Genomic DNA, 15,871 nt, shown 5'->3' with positions numbered 1-15,871 from the left:
CAAGATTTACATAGTACGGCGGTCCAGTCATTTGGCTGTATCATAGAGATAAATTTTTGAGAGTCCAAATATACTTTCTCTTTCTTTTCAGTCGATTTAGAATTTTCTGTACCTAAAGTCAGGAATATAGGGTAGTGGTCAGTTATGCTGTGCTCAACGACTCCTGCTGTATAATCTGTAGTAAAGTTTGTTAATATGTGATCAATTAACGTATTAGATCCTGCCATGTCACATCTAGTAGAAGTAATTAAAGAAGCAAGGCCTTAGCTAAGGAAACACCCGAGATAATCAGAACATGATGGAATATTAGGCTCAATAATGTTTATGTTGATGTCTCCGCAGATAATGACATTTTTGCTTTCGTTCGTAAAACTGTGCAAAATTTTTTGAAACTGTAGACAGAACTCGGAGTATGACAATGATGGTGAACGATAAATGCATGCTAACAATGTGTTCCGCCCATCAATTGAAAAAACACTGATCAAATTCTAACTATATAAACTCTCAGAGCAAATTAGAAAAGCAAGATCATTGCTGCGTTTGTATGGCAATGACAATTTAATTAATATTGCAGATCTGCCGCCACCTGGCGTAGCATGATAGCAGTACTCTGCATTCTTCTCCGGTAGCGCATATAAATTTCTATCGTCCAGTGACAACCACGTTTCAGATAGACAGATAAAAGAGAAGTTGTGATTAATTACAGAAAGGAATGCAATGAGGCTGTCATAGTTTTTTCGTAGACTACGAATATTAATATGTATCAGTAATAACTTGAGACTTTCATCAGTGAAATATTTTTTTAAGATCCTGACAAGAAAACATTCTTGGGCAAGTTTAAGATATGCAGCCGTAAACACTAGTAAGCTAGGTGAAAACAGCAAGATCATCCGTACGAGAGATACGGTAGACATGGTTGTTATCTGTCCTTCTGGCTTTTATTATGCAGTGGTCTGTCCAGAGGTATTTCCAACCTGATGCTTTTTTCAGTTCAAGAGCTTGTGCAAACAGCCGTTTCCTTTCTTGCGTGAAATGTTCATTTACATATAAGGGCTTCTGATCCTTCTGTGGAAACCCAAGGGTCGCAGTGGTAAAGCGAGCCTTGCGTGCCTTTTTCACGAACTCAGTTTTTTTTTTTCTCTCGGGAGCAAAAGCATGCAATAATATTTGTTTATTTTTTTTGCTAGTACACGATGTGCACTATCGACATCCTCAGGCGCGATTTTGCATCCTATAGCATCACTCGTAGACTGAACAACTGCAAGACATCTTTCACCTTTGGTTGCAGGGACACCTTTTACTTCTACGTTATTTAGCCGGAGTACAGTTCCAGTTCAGAAACACTGCGTGCCAAGAGGCCATTTTCATCAGTCAGAGCCCTGTTTTCAACAGCTCAGTATTGTGCTTCTCAACCGTCTCGAAAAGTTAATTGAACATGTTAAGGCTGTCACGCATCTAAGCAACATCAGTGCGTAATGCGTCCATTTCTTAAACAGTACGTGTACAGTACGTGATTTGGCAGCAGCGACAGTGGTATACACAGAGAAAAGTATGTTTGGAAAGCAAAGGAAAAAAAAGACGAACCTGTGGCAAAAGTAGGAGTAGATTAGCGACTTTCTCATGACCGCAACCACTGCTGCCAAAAGTTAGAGACAGTGCCAACGATGCTTGCTTATATGTTGGAAATTGGCCAGTAGAGGGCAGACGCAGTAGACCAGTCACTGTCGTGATGAAGTCATGAAGTGGTCAGCTGGGCACTGCACGTTCAGAAGGGCAAAGTGCAAAACAACACAAGAATTCGCTTTCAATGAAGAATTGGGAGGTGTAACTTTGCTTCTTTGCTTCCACATGCAGGAGCTCAGGGTCTCCTCCATGTTGGTGATTAACATTCAATCCGCGGGCCTCGAAAAAAGCCGGAATGATTCTGGAATAACTTCCATTTCAGGATGACACACAACACTGGACGTAGCCTTCATTTAGCTTCCCCTGTTACCGTCATCGCCTAATACTGCGCCGCCATGAGCTTAAGTTAGGTGGGGAAGTCCGCTTACAAAAAAAATTCGATGCAATTGTTGGCTTCTTTTCGCAACTGACTTGCCTAGTGGTTGAGCCGACAGCACGGGGACATAAAATGCTCGCGCTATCTTGGTTTAAATATCGTGTGCTGCCCTTCCCCGGTGCTGTCGGCTGTTAGTACAAAAATGTGCAATGTGAAGTTATTGTTTTAATGCCTATTCAACGCTGTTTTGTAGATTTTGCCTCGCACCAAGCATTTGCGCATGAAGATCCGGGCGTCCGGTGGTTTCAACGGAAAAAAACCTACGAAAATGTCCACGAATTAAAAAAAGAAAAAGGAAAAGGAGGGAAGGGGGGAGAAATAAAAATGCAAACGAAAAAAAAAGTCAAGATGTTTGAAAAAAACAAAACTTTTGGGCGCTGTCGATCTTCAGGCTGCTACGGGCGGCCGTTCTTGCAAAGCGGTGAAGGCGACTGATGCAGATTAAAGTTTGGTTGGAGGAAGCGCACCGGTCTGGTGCGCAAATTGCAGTTATTGAATGAGTGTCACGGAAAAAAAGAGTGCTGCATCTAAGAAGGCTGCGGAACATTTCCTCTTTAAAATTAGGGCCCCTAGAAATACTTGTATTTCTAGTATTTCTAGGGACCCTATTAAAATGAAGCATAAACGCACAGGAAAGAAGAGGGAACAAAATGGCGAAGCGCTCGAGACTGACATATTTTCGAGCTCCAGCCGTGTTTGTCAACAAGCAAAAAAGTATTGATTTTAAGACAGAAAATCAAGACGAATTCTCTTTTCCGATAGCGTGCCCAACAATCCATTGCACTCTGATAGTACAATTATTTTCGCGTATGTAAATATTGAGCAGGCTAAGAGGAAGCTTTAGCTCGGGCCCAACTCCGACGCGGCCTATTCAAATACATGTAAAACGCAAAAACGTTTTTATGAGATAACCCCTGGACCGATTTTGATGAAATTTGTGGCATTTGAAAGAGAAAGTTAAATTCTAGTGACTGTTGGAAGCGGAATTTCGATTTAGGGCTTGAATTTTCTTAAAACGATTTTCAAATATTTCACCGTTTGAAAAAAATAGAAGCACGAAGTTTACAAATTCATAGCTCTGCATCAAGAACTGATATCGTGGTTCTGTAAACGGCATCCATTAGATCATTCAAAGCGGACAAATTCAATATGTCATTTTACATCTTACGTGAATTTGTTACGTTGGTTACAACGGTTTTGCAAAAGTTGTATTTCCCTGTGATTAAATTTTTTTATATTCATGTGTAACATATCAATTTTGTCCGCTTTAGATGTACTACTAGATGCAATTCACAGAATTGTATTATCATTTTTAGTGGTTGAGTTACAGAGTTGTAAACTTGATAGTTTCGTTTTTGAAAATTTTCGATTTTTGCCAATTTTTAATAAAAAATTGACGACCTAACTTAAAAATTCGAAACGAACAGTCACTAGACTTTAAGTTTGTCTTTTAAATGCAACAAACCTCGTCAAATTTGGTGCAGTGGTTGCCGAGAAAAACGAATTCTGCTTTTACATGTATTTAGATAGGAGCACCCGAGCTAAAGCTTCCTCTTAAGTCGAGCTAGATCGATATAGATTATTCGTCTAAATGTCTATAATCGTTTTCCGCGTGCCAATATACCACTGTGTTGCGTAGAAAATATTGCCGCCTAAGGTACACGTGCTGCTGCTTGTCAATGAATTCGAACCATCCATTCTAAAACGGACGAGTTGGCGTAACCACGTGACCTCCTTACATGCCGCGCTCTGTCAGTCAGCCAGCGCTGACCAACGTTCATTCGTGCTTACGGGTACCATTGTCCACATCAGGTAGCGCCACTTCAATGTCCCATTGTCGTCATTTTCTCACTTATAGAAAGGTTCTGTTCTCGCTACGAATAACACATTCTTAGTGACTTAATATTCTGCTTTAGTGTCCCTTTAAATGGCCCCTCACCAGGTCTGGTCACTTTGAGCTCACAAGCGCAGTGCATACAATGAGCGCTAAAGATCGTGTCTGGTAAGTATTGCACATCTACCAAATGTCGTTTGCTCTTCGTCGACGTACATCGCGCAAGTGCGCCTACGTAGTGCTGTGACGTCGCTCATAGTGACATGTGACTTCGAGAATTATTCAAGGCTACGTCAGTTCTTTGTTTAATCTGCTGCTTCTATACACGAATTAAAGTTTAGAGAAATAAATAAAACAAACCGAATATCTGCGTGTTCTTGTTTTACTTCGCACCTTGCGAAGTAAAATGTATGGATCCGTTTCGTCTGCTTGTTCCCACGTCGTGTAGTCGTGCGCGCAGAGAACGAAACGTCACTTTCTACCGTGTTCCAGCGCCGCAATCATGCTCTCTCATCCTCTCACGCCTGCCTCATTGCTCGTTATCGTGGCACTGATCAGGTGTTCTATTGCAGGGCGCGCAAAATCGTTCGCTGCGCGAGAGCGTCACCGGAAGTGCGTCATTCACCAAGAACGCGGGAGAAAGAAGCATTCACCGATGATTATGATGCTCCCTAATGCGAAATTTGAGTGCAGCTCTATACATGTTCTTATTTCGCGTCAATATGTTGTATTATGATTATACAGGCACACGGTTTATATTACGAAGAGAACGCTGCGAGTAGCATGGCTGGCGCGAACAAACTGTCCCGTGCGGCACATTGCAAACGGAGCGAAGTGTGGCGCGACTGCCTCGCTAATCGGGAGATTGCATGAGGCAGCACGTAAGTGACGCGTAAGCCCGATTAACAGCAGCCGCCGCAGACAGATCTCTGCTCATGCAGCGCTTTGTTTCCATATATACAGACGACGCGCGCTACTCTGGCGTCAAATCGTAGCCATCGTCGCCACACAGCCTGTCTTCGCGGTACTACGCTTTTCTTCTCACGATTTCGTTCCAGCAACGACGAGAGCGGCCCTTCGTCGCAGGGAAATCGTGCTAACAGTGTCAGCGGCGACAGCACTCAAGGGAGCCTCACATCGAGCCGCTCGCTATCGCCCCTTGCAGGATCGGCAACCCCCGCCACACGCGCTGGTACCGCGGACTGACTCAGTAGCTGACGCCGCGCACGAGCGTAGCACTTCCCACCTCACGCCACCCTTTCTTTCTCGATCCAGTACATGCCTAACAACAACAATGGAAAAAAAAAGGTGGGGGGGGGGGGGGGGCTTGGTAGCCTAATTAGTGGCTACATAGAGGATATGATGTTGCGCTGCTAAACACGAGCTCACGGGTTCAAACCAGGTCGCGGAATTCGATGGGAACGAAATGGAAAAACACTCGTGTACTTTTGTATAGGTGCACGTTAAAGAACCCCAGGTAGTAAGAACTGAACAGGGTGCCTCACAATTATATCCCCAGACGTAATACGCCAGAATTCGCTTAATTTAAAAAATACAAAAGAATAAAGAGGTAGCTGTGTCCTTCGCCTTTTTTCAGGGGTGTAAACGAAAAAAATTATTATCGAGTCTGATTTCTGAGAAAAACATGTTTCGCATATCTTATATTTCATGCATAAACGTAATGCCGTTCCCAATTGTACTTCCGCTCAACTAAGCAGCTTCTGTGTATAAACAGCTGCTTTCAGTTATCTGGTCCACTATCATAAGGGCAATAATGAAGCAATTAAAGGAAGGGCATGCCTCACATACTCGTAGCATGCCTCACATACTCGTAGAGATATTTGTATATCTTCTGTTTTCGTTGAAGAAGTGTGGTGCCACATTGGGCACCCAGTTTTAATGGGTTGCAGAGATGGCTACACTGTGAACAAAAAATGTTTTCCTTGCCTGAATGAAGTTAGCACATTTACAGGCTACCCCAAAACGGGGCGCTTATATTGAATGACAGCTGCGAACTTGTTCAGCAGAACTGATTAATACCCGTGCATTAATTCTCTCAGGAACTCGTGACGGTTGCTCGTCTGCGCAACAGTCACGACTCTGCAGCAGCACAATCATTCGGAATAAGAGTCCTCACTTACATCGGCCACTAACCTTCGAGACTTCTAAGGTGCTGTTATGCGTTATATTCGAACGGAAACGCCTATTCGATAATTTTTAATAGTGGATTCTGAAGTCGAATATGATCTGAATAGCAAATACTATTCGATTAGACTATATGTGTCTACTTCATTTCGCCTGTTGGCACGTTGAAGGAGATCGCCAGACAAGGCACGTAGATAATATGAGACTTCCCGGTCTCCCCGATTCAGTCTGAGTACATATGCAATACATTTTCTCTAACACTGTTGTTCGTATTAAAGTCCAATAATTGCCTTGATTCCTTTTCTTGGAAAGTCGATTGGTTGCGCTGGAGCTGGAGCAGCTTTTAAAAGAAGCACGTTTATTCCGGTCGGGAGTTTTCACTTTTTCAATCAGTGCATTTGGAACATTTGATAATTTTTCTCTTACATTTATGTATTTGATATGTATGTCTATGTACCCTTAGATTTACCTAGAAGTGCATTAGTCATGTGCATCTCTTCGCTCCACGCAGTAAATAAACCTGGTTTATGTCACTATAATATTGCTTTCTTTGATCATTTGCCCTGATCAATATTCCACGAACAAGAAGCGCGCGTAAAATGGCGCGATATCAATAAAATTTTCTTGCGTAGCTTTATGTAGTAGACAGGCGGCTCCTGTGACAAAAAAATTATGTGTTACCTTTAGAAAACAGTGTTAAAAATAGCAATTCACCTGGTTAAAACTACAATTGGTACCGGCCTACTACAAGAGTCGCGGGCGCACCAAAGCGAGTAATGCCATAAAACATTTTACTGCACAGACTTTCTGCGAGAAAAACCGGGCGTCCGCCAGCGTCCGCGGAACGGACGCGCGCTCGCTGGCAGACGATGCACTTGACAACGACAGCAAAATTGAAGACGTCATGTTGTATGACCCATGCGTCAAATATGCATACGTAGCAGAAATGTGTCAATATAAGTTTGCAGTTAAAATAAAGCGCCATTATAAGAGCGTACGCGCGCAATCGGTCTCAGCGTCCGCAGTGAAATTACGTTGAATATGCCGCGAAGCGCGTCTCCACACCAATCCAGTTCGCTCGCAGCGCCCTCGCAAAATTCCACACGCTGCGCCTCAGCGGGAGAGCGCCGTTCGACCCACTCGACCATAGTCTAGGACCATAGAGTAACGTACTTTCCTGCTCGCGCTCTCTTTCTTTCATCTCCCGCTGCGCTCCGCGTTCGCTTTCATCTTTCGCTGTGCTCGGTTGCGAGGTGCGATGCCGAGGCACAGCGACCCTCAACGAAGGACGGACGCTCTAAGGAATATAAGGCGGGGCCCGTGACGTATTCGTAGAGCGATTCTACGGTTCTGGTATGGCAGAACGCAGCGAAGGAATTTCGCTTGCGGAGGCTAGACGGGGCAAGTGGAGAGGGCGTCTCTTTGGCCGTGACGCTCGCTTCAAATATTTCTACCTCTGCTATTAGTGAACTAACTTGAAAAATTCTTGCGGCAGAAAACTCTTTAGAGGGCACCTAACAACTTCCAGCGTATAACCAAAATTTGCCATGTGTCCTGGTGAGGCACTTTAGTGAAATGTATTTTTTAAATATACGGTTACCTGTGTTTTTCCTTGATGATGATGGTAATAATGATAATAATAATAATAATGATAATAATAATAATGATGATGATGAGCTAGCGCTTACCCTCGCTTTGTTCTTAATCAGATTTTTCAGGATTAGTTTACGTGCGTTGATGGCTTGTACAAAAAAAATACGGTAAAGAATTACGGTTTTGCAGGAAGGCGAAGCATAGCCATAGCAAAGTATTGGTCAATTGCAAGAAATAGGGCTCGCTGTTTTATAGACCGTATAAATTACAACAGACATTTGATTACTTAACTAAAGTAGCACAGTAGTCACGCTAGCACAAGTAAGCATGAACAGCGAGATCGCACTCGACGAGCGCACGCAATCCCTGTCGCAATGGTGCGTGAGCCGGCAGCGCGGAGAAAAAGCTTCGTGATGTCGCTCATTCACCTAAAGCCCCTCTACACATCTCTCGTCGACGTGATGAAGGGGCTTTAGCTTCACTGTTTCAACTGCGCCGCGTCTGCAAAACCATGGCCTCCGAGATTGCGCTCAGAAACATCGGAGTACGCGACCTCCAATTCACTAAGCGTGCGGGAAGACAGCGCGTATTAGAGTCATAGAACTATATAGTGTCCTACAAAGGGCAACCTTCTAGAACACTATACTAGGACTCCAGCGCGCACGAAGCCCACGAAACCACCAGTAATACTATCTCGACCGGGTGAGGTGGGTCTTCATTGCAAGAATCGGGAAACGACGACGAAGTCGGGCATCGTGATGATGAAAAAAGAAAAAAAAGAAAGATTGTATTCACTTCATTGGTACATGTTTGTGACTTCTATCCTAGTCTCGAGCGGTTATGATTTAACACTGGGGCCAGGACGGCCTTAAATAACCCATCTTTCCCTCGTTGAGGTAATCCACTGGGCAGGCACAAACGCCGAATCGTTCACCACCTCTGTCGCCCCTCACCATGGTCTCCACTGTGTTGCTCGTGGTGCTGTCATCAGTGTGCTGCTCGTTGTGCTCCCATCTTCTATATGCGCTGCTCGTTGTACTCCTGTCTTCTATGCGCTGCTCGTTGTGCTTCAACGTGTCGCACCTGTCTCCAACGTGGCAAAATAGGAGGCAACCGCCTGTCATCGATGCTTTCCCCGGAAGTTCTCGACGAGGGCCCTTTCACCGATAAGTGGCCACTTTGTGACGTTCAGGAGGACGCCGTTGCTGTCCTGAAAAGAAGTGAATGATGAGGCGTGAACAACTACCGTGACAGCTGCGTGTTGCTGGTGGACCGTCCCTCCGTCACCAGATGCGGTAGTCGATGGCTTCTTGGAAAACTTAGGTCGATCATAACACCAGACATTCCGACTCGCTCAGCTGCGCGCATCCATGCGCAGCCACGGTCAGGCGTATATGAGACGCGCGCTCTCCCTGGCTCTCATCTCCTATAGCACGCGCTCGATCACGTAACCTCCAACACTGGGCGTGCATCAGGCCGCTATGTTTAAAAGCGGCCCCCGCGCGCGTGACCTCGCACCCACACAGTACGGCGCGCAGGCCGCTCAATATTTCTTATCGCACTTGGACTTCATGCGGAACATCTCGACGACGGCGACGGCGATAATTCGCCCGAAATCGCAATAAAATGCGAATTTCCTTTGTATGTGCCTCTCTTAATTTTCTATATAACACCTCCCGGCGATTAATGGGACTGAACTCGCACGACTTTATGCTTTCCCGTACTAGATAAGCCGCACTTGTCACGTCGATACGATCGTCCTGCTGTACGAACGAGGATAGTAGGAACGATTCCACAGTCAGCCGGACGAATTCTACAGCAGAGGAGTCTCAAATTTAGTGCTGCGCTGGCATAAACGTATGAACCGGTGTGGGGACCATGTGGGAAAATAGTGTAAGGTACGTAGAATAGTACGTATATTTGTAACTGCCTATATGTACCTTATATTGGCTAGTAAAATATAGGGGCAAAGTCCTTCTGATTCGCCCTCGTATATAGGGCGCCCCAGCTTACGTTAGCCAAGCTGTTCAAAAAAAAAAAAAAAAGAAAACGGTGCAAACAATCTCAAGATTGTATCTTATACCGTGTTATTATTAATTTCTTTTTCGTTAAACAGCTTGGCTAACGTTTGCTTGGACAACGGTATATCGACCCTCAGAGCTTCGCCGCTGTAGGAGAAGCGGCGGAGCAACGCAACGTCGGCAAAACAGCTGTCGTTTGAAAGTTGGGTGAGGGGTCACATAGGTGAGGGAGGATATGCCCAGCCTGTCTGGTGTCTTCTTCCGCGGGGCGCGGCTGTTTCGAAGCGTCGGCGTCGAGGGAGCCCGCCACCGCCTCGGGTCTCGTCCGCCCACGCCCGGACGTCGTCGGTCGACCACTTGCGGCCCTCGCTTCCCGTTCTTGTTTCCTTCGCCCATTCCGACGAGCGCCATCGCCCATGGCCTCGCACGGCCCAGAGGTGAAAGCGCAACGCATTTACTACGACGTCACCTGGAGCAGACGTCTCTGCAGCGACTCTTGCCAAAGCGAATTCAGACAACCTGTTAGGTTGTCTGTAGACTTATTGCAGTCTGTCTCGCTTTCTTGTAGGCTTTTCCTTTTGGCCATTTAATGTCTACATACTGTTCAATACAACAGGGAGAGAGAGAGAGAGAGAAAGCAGGGAGGTCAGCCTTACGCGTGTCCGGTTCGCTACCCTATATGAGAAAAAGGGTTAAGGGATAAGAAAAAGAGATAGCACTGAGGACACCGCTTCATCCGGGCGCGCACATCGACACCACAATTCGTCACTGAATTCTGTAGCGGTCGGCTTCTGAGGGCAAGAGGGATCATTAACAGCAGCAGCATCATCGGCAGCAGCAGCAGCAGCCTGCATAATATGAGGTACATCGAAGTTACAGTGTATGGACAAAAATCGATGACAAAGCTGTTTATTTCGGCCTATTGCGGAAAGATTACATTGCATTTATACAAAGGAATAAAAATTGACGGTCACATTAGTATACGCCAGAGAGGGTGAAGGCGAAAGTCTGCGCGGTCAAGAGACATTTATTAAATGACTTGACATTCTCATTCCAATGGACCGTTACTTCTTATTACTTCTTTTCTCCCACCAAAGGTCGTGGTCCCGGATGCCTTAATTGACGCTACCTTGATTAGCTGTGCCTTTATAAACTTCGCCCTAATTAACACCAAATGTCATGGGTTCGACTCCCACCAAAGGTCGTGAGTTTGAGTGCCTTAATTAACTCCATCTTGATTAAATGGGCCTCAATTAACTTCACCTTGACACCAAAGGTCGTGGGTTCGACTTGCACATAAGCTGGAGGGTTTGACTCCCACCGAAAGTCGTGGGTTTGAGTGCCTGAACTGAGTCTATCTTAATAAATTTTGCCTTTTTTTTTTTGGCATGATGAGCGGCATCGGAGCCAGCTGTGGAAGAAGACGACGATGAACGCGCGAGCAGTGGCATGAGTACGTGAATGCGCGAGGCGAGCTCACATGACTTTCTATGGGGGCAGGCGATGATTTCGCACGCCCTTTTGTCAGGTCTAAATGCCTGCGGCAAAGGACCCGTAATGACAAGGATTTTTCACGCGGTCTTTGACATGCCGGAGACGAGAACAGCCAAGTCGTCGGAAGCTCGTAGCCAGCTTAGTTACCAACGTAGAATTCGAAAAAATAAACGCTCCTTTGACGGAGTGCGTGTCACTTCTGGTATTCTATAGAGCGGGCCTGCGGTCAAATTCCGCAGAAACGTGACGACAGAAATTACAGGCACTCATGCGGCAAGGAACAGCTAAGGGCGTGGTAATAGGAGAGAGAGAGAGAGAGAGAGAGCAATGATGGGAAAAAGTGCCGGATGCTAAAGTCTAACAACTCCGCTAAAGAGACAGGTACAACCCAGTAGGTGGTGGCCTAAATTCAGTTGTAACCTCATTGGATAGGCTGTATGGAACCTATTCGTGTCAGTCTAGGCTGTAATCACTAAACTGATAGCTCAGTAAGACTCCGTACGATGCAACGCTAGCCTGCGCTGTAACTACTCGGTGGTCAAACAGTGAGACTCAGTTTGTTGTTTGTATACAGGGACAGTTGTCCTAGGCTCTAACTTTCGAAAAGTAGAAGAGTGAGGCGCTGTTTACCTCTGTGTTTACCATCAGTGTTCTTCTGCAACCTCTGCATTTGACTGTATGAATATTTACGCTGTAATATCTATCCAAGTATGGTTACCTCCAACCTGCCTCCTGCTTCTTCACTGCCGATTATCACCTTGAAGACACTTGATCAACTTCAAGGGGAAAGAACAAATCTTACTGAACGGATTAAGGACCACTCTTGCAATAATAATACCGAATCATGCACTGTTTGTACATACCGAATAAATTGTTCGTTTATGTCGCCGTGGTTAGTGTACGTGAAAGACTTCACGCTCGACTGATTATGGTAAACGATGACGGAAATGTCTGTATCGCATCGCGGCGAACACGGGTGTTTTCTCGCTTGAATGCCTGGCTTCTCACGAGAGGGAACATATTGTGCGAGCCGTTGCCTCGCTAGCTCAGAGAGAGCGAAGGAAGGAAGAAAATGCATGGAGGTTAACCAGACTGAGTCGGGGGGGGGGGGGGGGCGAAAAAATGCTGCATGAGCTATACACGAGCCAAGATTCTGGAAATCGACGGACTCCCAGTGAGTGCTCCTTTTAGTGCATGTGGATTAATCTTGCCTCTCTGTTCTGTCTTTCGTTTCCATACCTTCCTTTTCCTGCGTAGGGTTGAGGTACCGCGCCGCGCAGGCTGTGGCGTTCTGCCGCCGAGAACGAGATCACGGGTTCGATTCCCGGCCGCGGAAGCCCCATACTGACGGGCATGGAATGTAAAACGATCGTCTACCATGCATTGTGTGCTCATTAAAGAAATGCGGCCAAAACTGATCCGGAATCCTCAACTATAAAAGCAAACTGAGCAAGTTTGTAGCGATTCATCACGCAGAAAAAGATCGGAAGGACAACACAAACGCCGGCGTTGTCTGCGCGTTTTGTACGCCCATCTTCTCGTACCATGTCTCTCTAACCCCTCTGTTGCTTTGGGATGTTAAAAACGATCACTCACTCACTCACTCACTCACTCACTCACTCACTCACTCACTCACTCACTCACTCACTCACTCACTCACTCACTCACTCGCTCACTCACACACTCACTCACTCAATCAATCAATCAATCAATCAATCAATCAATCAATCAATCAATCAATCAATCAATCAATCAATCAATCAATCAATCAATTGATCGATCGGTCATCCCGTGTAGATGTTGTGTTGGAGTTGACGTCGTTAACTATAAGCTGCGCTTTCTACCCGGGTGATATGTTCCTGTTTTGAAGAATAAGTTTGCTTCAAAAATCGATAGAACAGACTTGCAAGATTGCGAGGGCTGTCTCAGGTGCGAATAAGTGTCATATATCGTGTGGAAAGCGTCAGTTCCTTCAGGTCATGGCACTCGCCTAAAGCAAAACAAAAGCGGAGAAGGTACAAAACCGGCACACGTCCGTTCCAGCTAAGACACAGCCCATCACGCACTGTCGGCGCGAAGCGCTTCCCTGGGCAAGACGCAGACTACGAAGTACACCCGTATCGTACATCGCCCACGCATTCGTATATGCGTGCACGGTCGAATTCGCCAGGCACGGCACGGCCCCCACAGCTGTTTCTTGCGGCGGGTCCCGAACGTGATCGGTCATGTACGGGGCTGCCAAACACGAGACAGTCCTCCCATTCACTCGGCAAGTGACTACGCGACAGACTCGCGACAGGTGACCGGACAGGGCGAGGTCGTCTGCGACGATGCTGTGGGACCACGTGGTGACCCCCTCGAGCAACGGGCGGCATTGCGTGTGCAGAGAAAGAGAGCGTGATACACCGCAGCGAGGGTGCCGGTGCGGAGGCACTTGGCATACTTATCTCTTCCGCGGGCACCCCGTTGGCACGGACAAGAAAAACTAGCCCCTGCGCGGGATGCACAGCATCGGAGCCTTCGCAAATGAGCGGTTAATTGTACAGCAGGGTCACTATTTTGGAAATCTGGTGGTCATGTTTTGCGAACACACTTCATCTCCTGCCTCGATCTCGTTGTCTATTTTATTTTGCATTTACCTTCTACGTTCGTCGCATCGGACACTTACCCCACTGCTGATAAAATCACACCACCTGTATTTTTTTCTTTTTTTCTTCCGCACACCTTCTTTTAGGGCCTTTCCTCTCCTTCGTCCCTTTCCCTGCAGAGTCGCATGTAGGCGAAAATACGCTGCCTAAACAGTCTTCAATTTCAATAGAGCTTTCTCTCTCTCTCTATCTCTCTGCCTCTCCCCAATTCTTTGATGGCATGAGAGGAAATTTGTTGAGTGTGTGCTTCTTTTGAGTCCGTAGCGGGCGCTACTGAGAGGAATCAAAAGGAATTAGCGATGGGGTACGGCTACTGCGAGTACTATATTTCCCTCCCTCTTTCTCTTTTCTAAACAAGATCCATTTTATCGTGACCGCTTTGCTTTTCCTCGGTACTGTCTGCGAATTTAAGCGCCCGCTTCGTATTTGAACTTTGGCTACCTAATGAAGCAATAATTTAGCTAAATAATTAATTAGTCAATTAATTAATTTTTACTTTATTTTCATTAATTGACCTTTCTTTCCTCAGGGAGACAATCTATGAATGCCACACTGCATGCACTTGCAGCCCGACTTGTGCTTAGCTGCGAGGCATGCTCGGCCGGAGGGGAAGCACCAGTCGCACGTTGCGAGCTACGGAAGAGCTGCTGTTTTTTTTTTTTTTTTTTTTTTTTATACTCTGTGTGAACAACATTGCGAATAGCTTCATTGTGAATGTCCATGCCTGTGGGTGTGCGAGTTGCTTGTGTTTATATGTTATGACTGTGTATACCGTAATTATCCAACACATGGAGTACCATGCCATGTCCATCAGTTGTAGGCTATCATCTGCAGCTTGTCGTTAAAGTCAGCGCCACTTCATCTTCCAATGTGATACGAACACTCAGTTTGCGTTCAGGTAACTTAACTTATACTTCATAGGAACTCTAGAAATTAAACGTTGTCTCGAAGTTAACCGTTGGAGAAGCATGTAATCCCGCAAAATAAAGTCGCTAGCGCTCCCCCCCCCCCCTTTTTCTTTTAGTGTACACGACGATATCTTATTTGTTGTACTGAAACACCATGATATTTGTGTGAAGATACCATAACCATTACAGAACAGATAACTTATGTTCAATTTTAATGGCATACTATTGCCTTCGACTGACTTTCTGTTGAGAAGCGATTGAATATAGCGCATGATATGTAGAGGAGAATGTTCAGCGGTACATCATACGTTTCGTTTGTCTGCTTAAATCGTGGGCTATTTTTCTTACGCCGTGCACACGCTAATAAATTCTGCGCACGGGCGCCATCTCGCTTCCCACGAAACGTTCTTATAAACCTGCTGTTGCCACTGATGCCGCCAGCTAGAACACGCGCGTAGGCATAGCCAGTTCCGTTTCTTTCGCAGTGCCAATTTCTAACTGTCCAGGCTCGGTCGGCGCGTTATTCCCACGTATTCCGAGCGCGACCTTGAGGGCGCAGACGAAACAGGAAGCCCGTGCGGTGCACGCGGTGATCGAGACGCACACGGCACACGTGGGCTGCAGTGATCTCTGGCCGGGAGTCTCGCATGAGGCTGCAGCTGCAGCGTGTACATCTGCGTACTTACATTCTGAAGCCCTGCTGCTGCTGCTACTGCTGCTGGCTGGTTCTTCCGTGGTATCCACATTCCAAGTTTGACAGCATCGAGTGTGTATGCTGTAGGGATATCCCGAGGCACTGTAAACGTGTCAGCGACGACAAGATAGCCGGGAAGATTTATGGGTGTTATGAGTGCAGTCCGAGATGCAGACGCAACGATATCTGCGTGCGCGAGCGAAAACCGTTATCTGCGGCTTTCGCCGCGGCGCGCCCTTCGATTCCTCGATGAACAGGAGACGAATGCGCCTTGTCTCCCGGAGGTGGTTGCTACTGCAGAAACCGAAGCGTGCAGTCTCTTCCTACGCACAGCTCGCACGCTAGTGGCTTGTATTAGTGTGTAGTGTGTGTGCTTTTCTTCTTGGTTTCTTTTTATTTTTCAATTCCCGAGTAGTATATTTGCGATAGCTGGCTAAGCCATGCCTTGTCATCATTTAATTTAAACACACACACA

At 46.2% G+C, this 15,871-nt stretch overlaps 2 long non-coding RNA genes across 2 annotated transcripts in view; one reads left to right on the top strand and one right to left on the bottom strand.

The window, feature by feature from the left end:
• The window catches only part of LOC140218623 (uncharacterized), a 2,849-nt gene extending 448 nt beyond the window's left edge, over positions 1 to 2,401 (top strand). The window contains exon 2 of the long non-coding RNA XR_011894830.1: positions 2,253 to 2,401. This is a non-coding gene — a long non-coding RNA (uncharacterized lncRNA). The remainder of the gene's footprint in view (positions 1 to 2,252) is intronic.
• The window catches only part of LOC129385126 (uncharacterized), a 23,362-nt gene extending 7,491 nt beyond the window's left edge, over positions 1 to 15,871 (bottom strand). The window contains exons 1-2 of the long non-coding RNA XR_008612707.2: positions 15,389 to 15,871; positions 1,585 to 1,757 (exon numbers count right to left, since the gene is read on the bottom strand). This is a non-coding gene — a long non-coding RNA (uncharacterized lncRNA). The remainder of the gene's footprint in view (positions 1 to 1,584; positions 1,758 to 15,388) is intronic.

The sequence above is a fragment of the Dermacentor andersoni genome, chromosome 5, assembly GCF_023375885.2.
Source record: "Dermacentor andersoni chromosome 5, qqDerAnde1_hic_scaffold, whole genome shotgun sequence".
NCBI classification, from domain to species: Eukaryota; Metazoa; Arthropoda; class Arachnida; order Ixodida; family Ixodidae; genus Dermacentor; species Dermacentor andersoni.
This window is presented reverse-complemented; position numbering and strand designations above follow the sequence as displayed.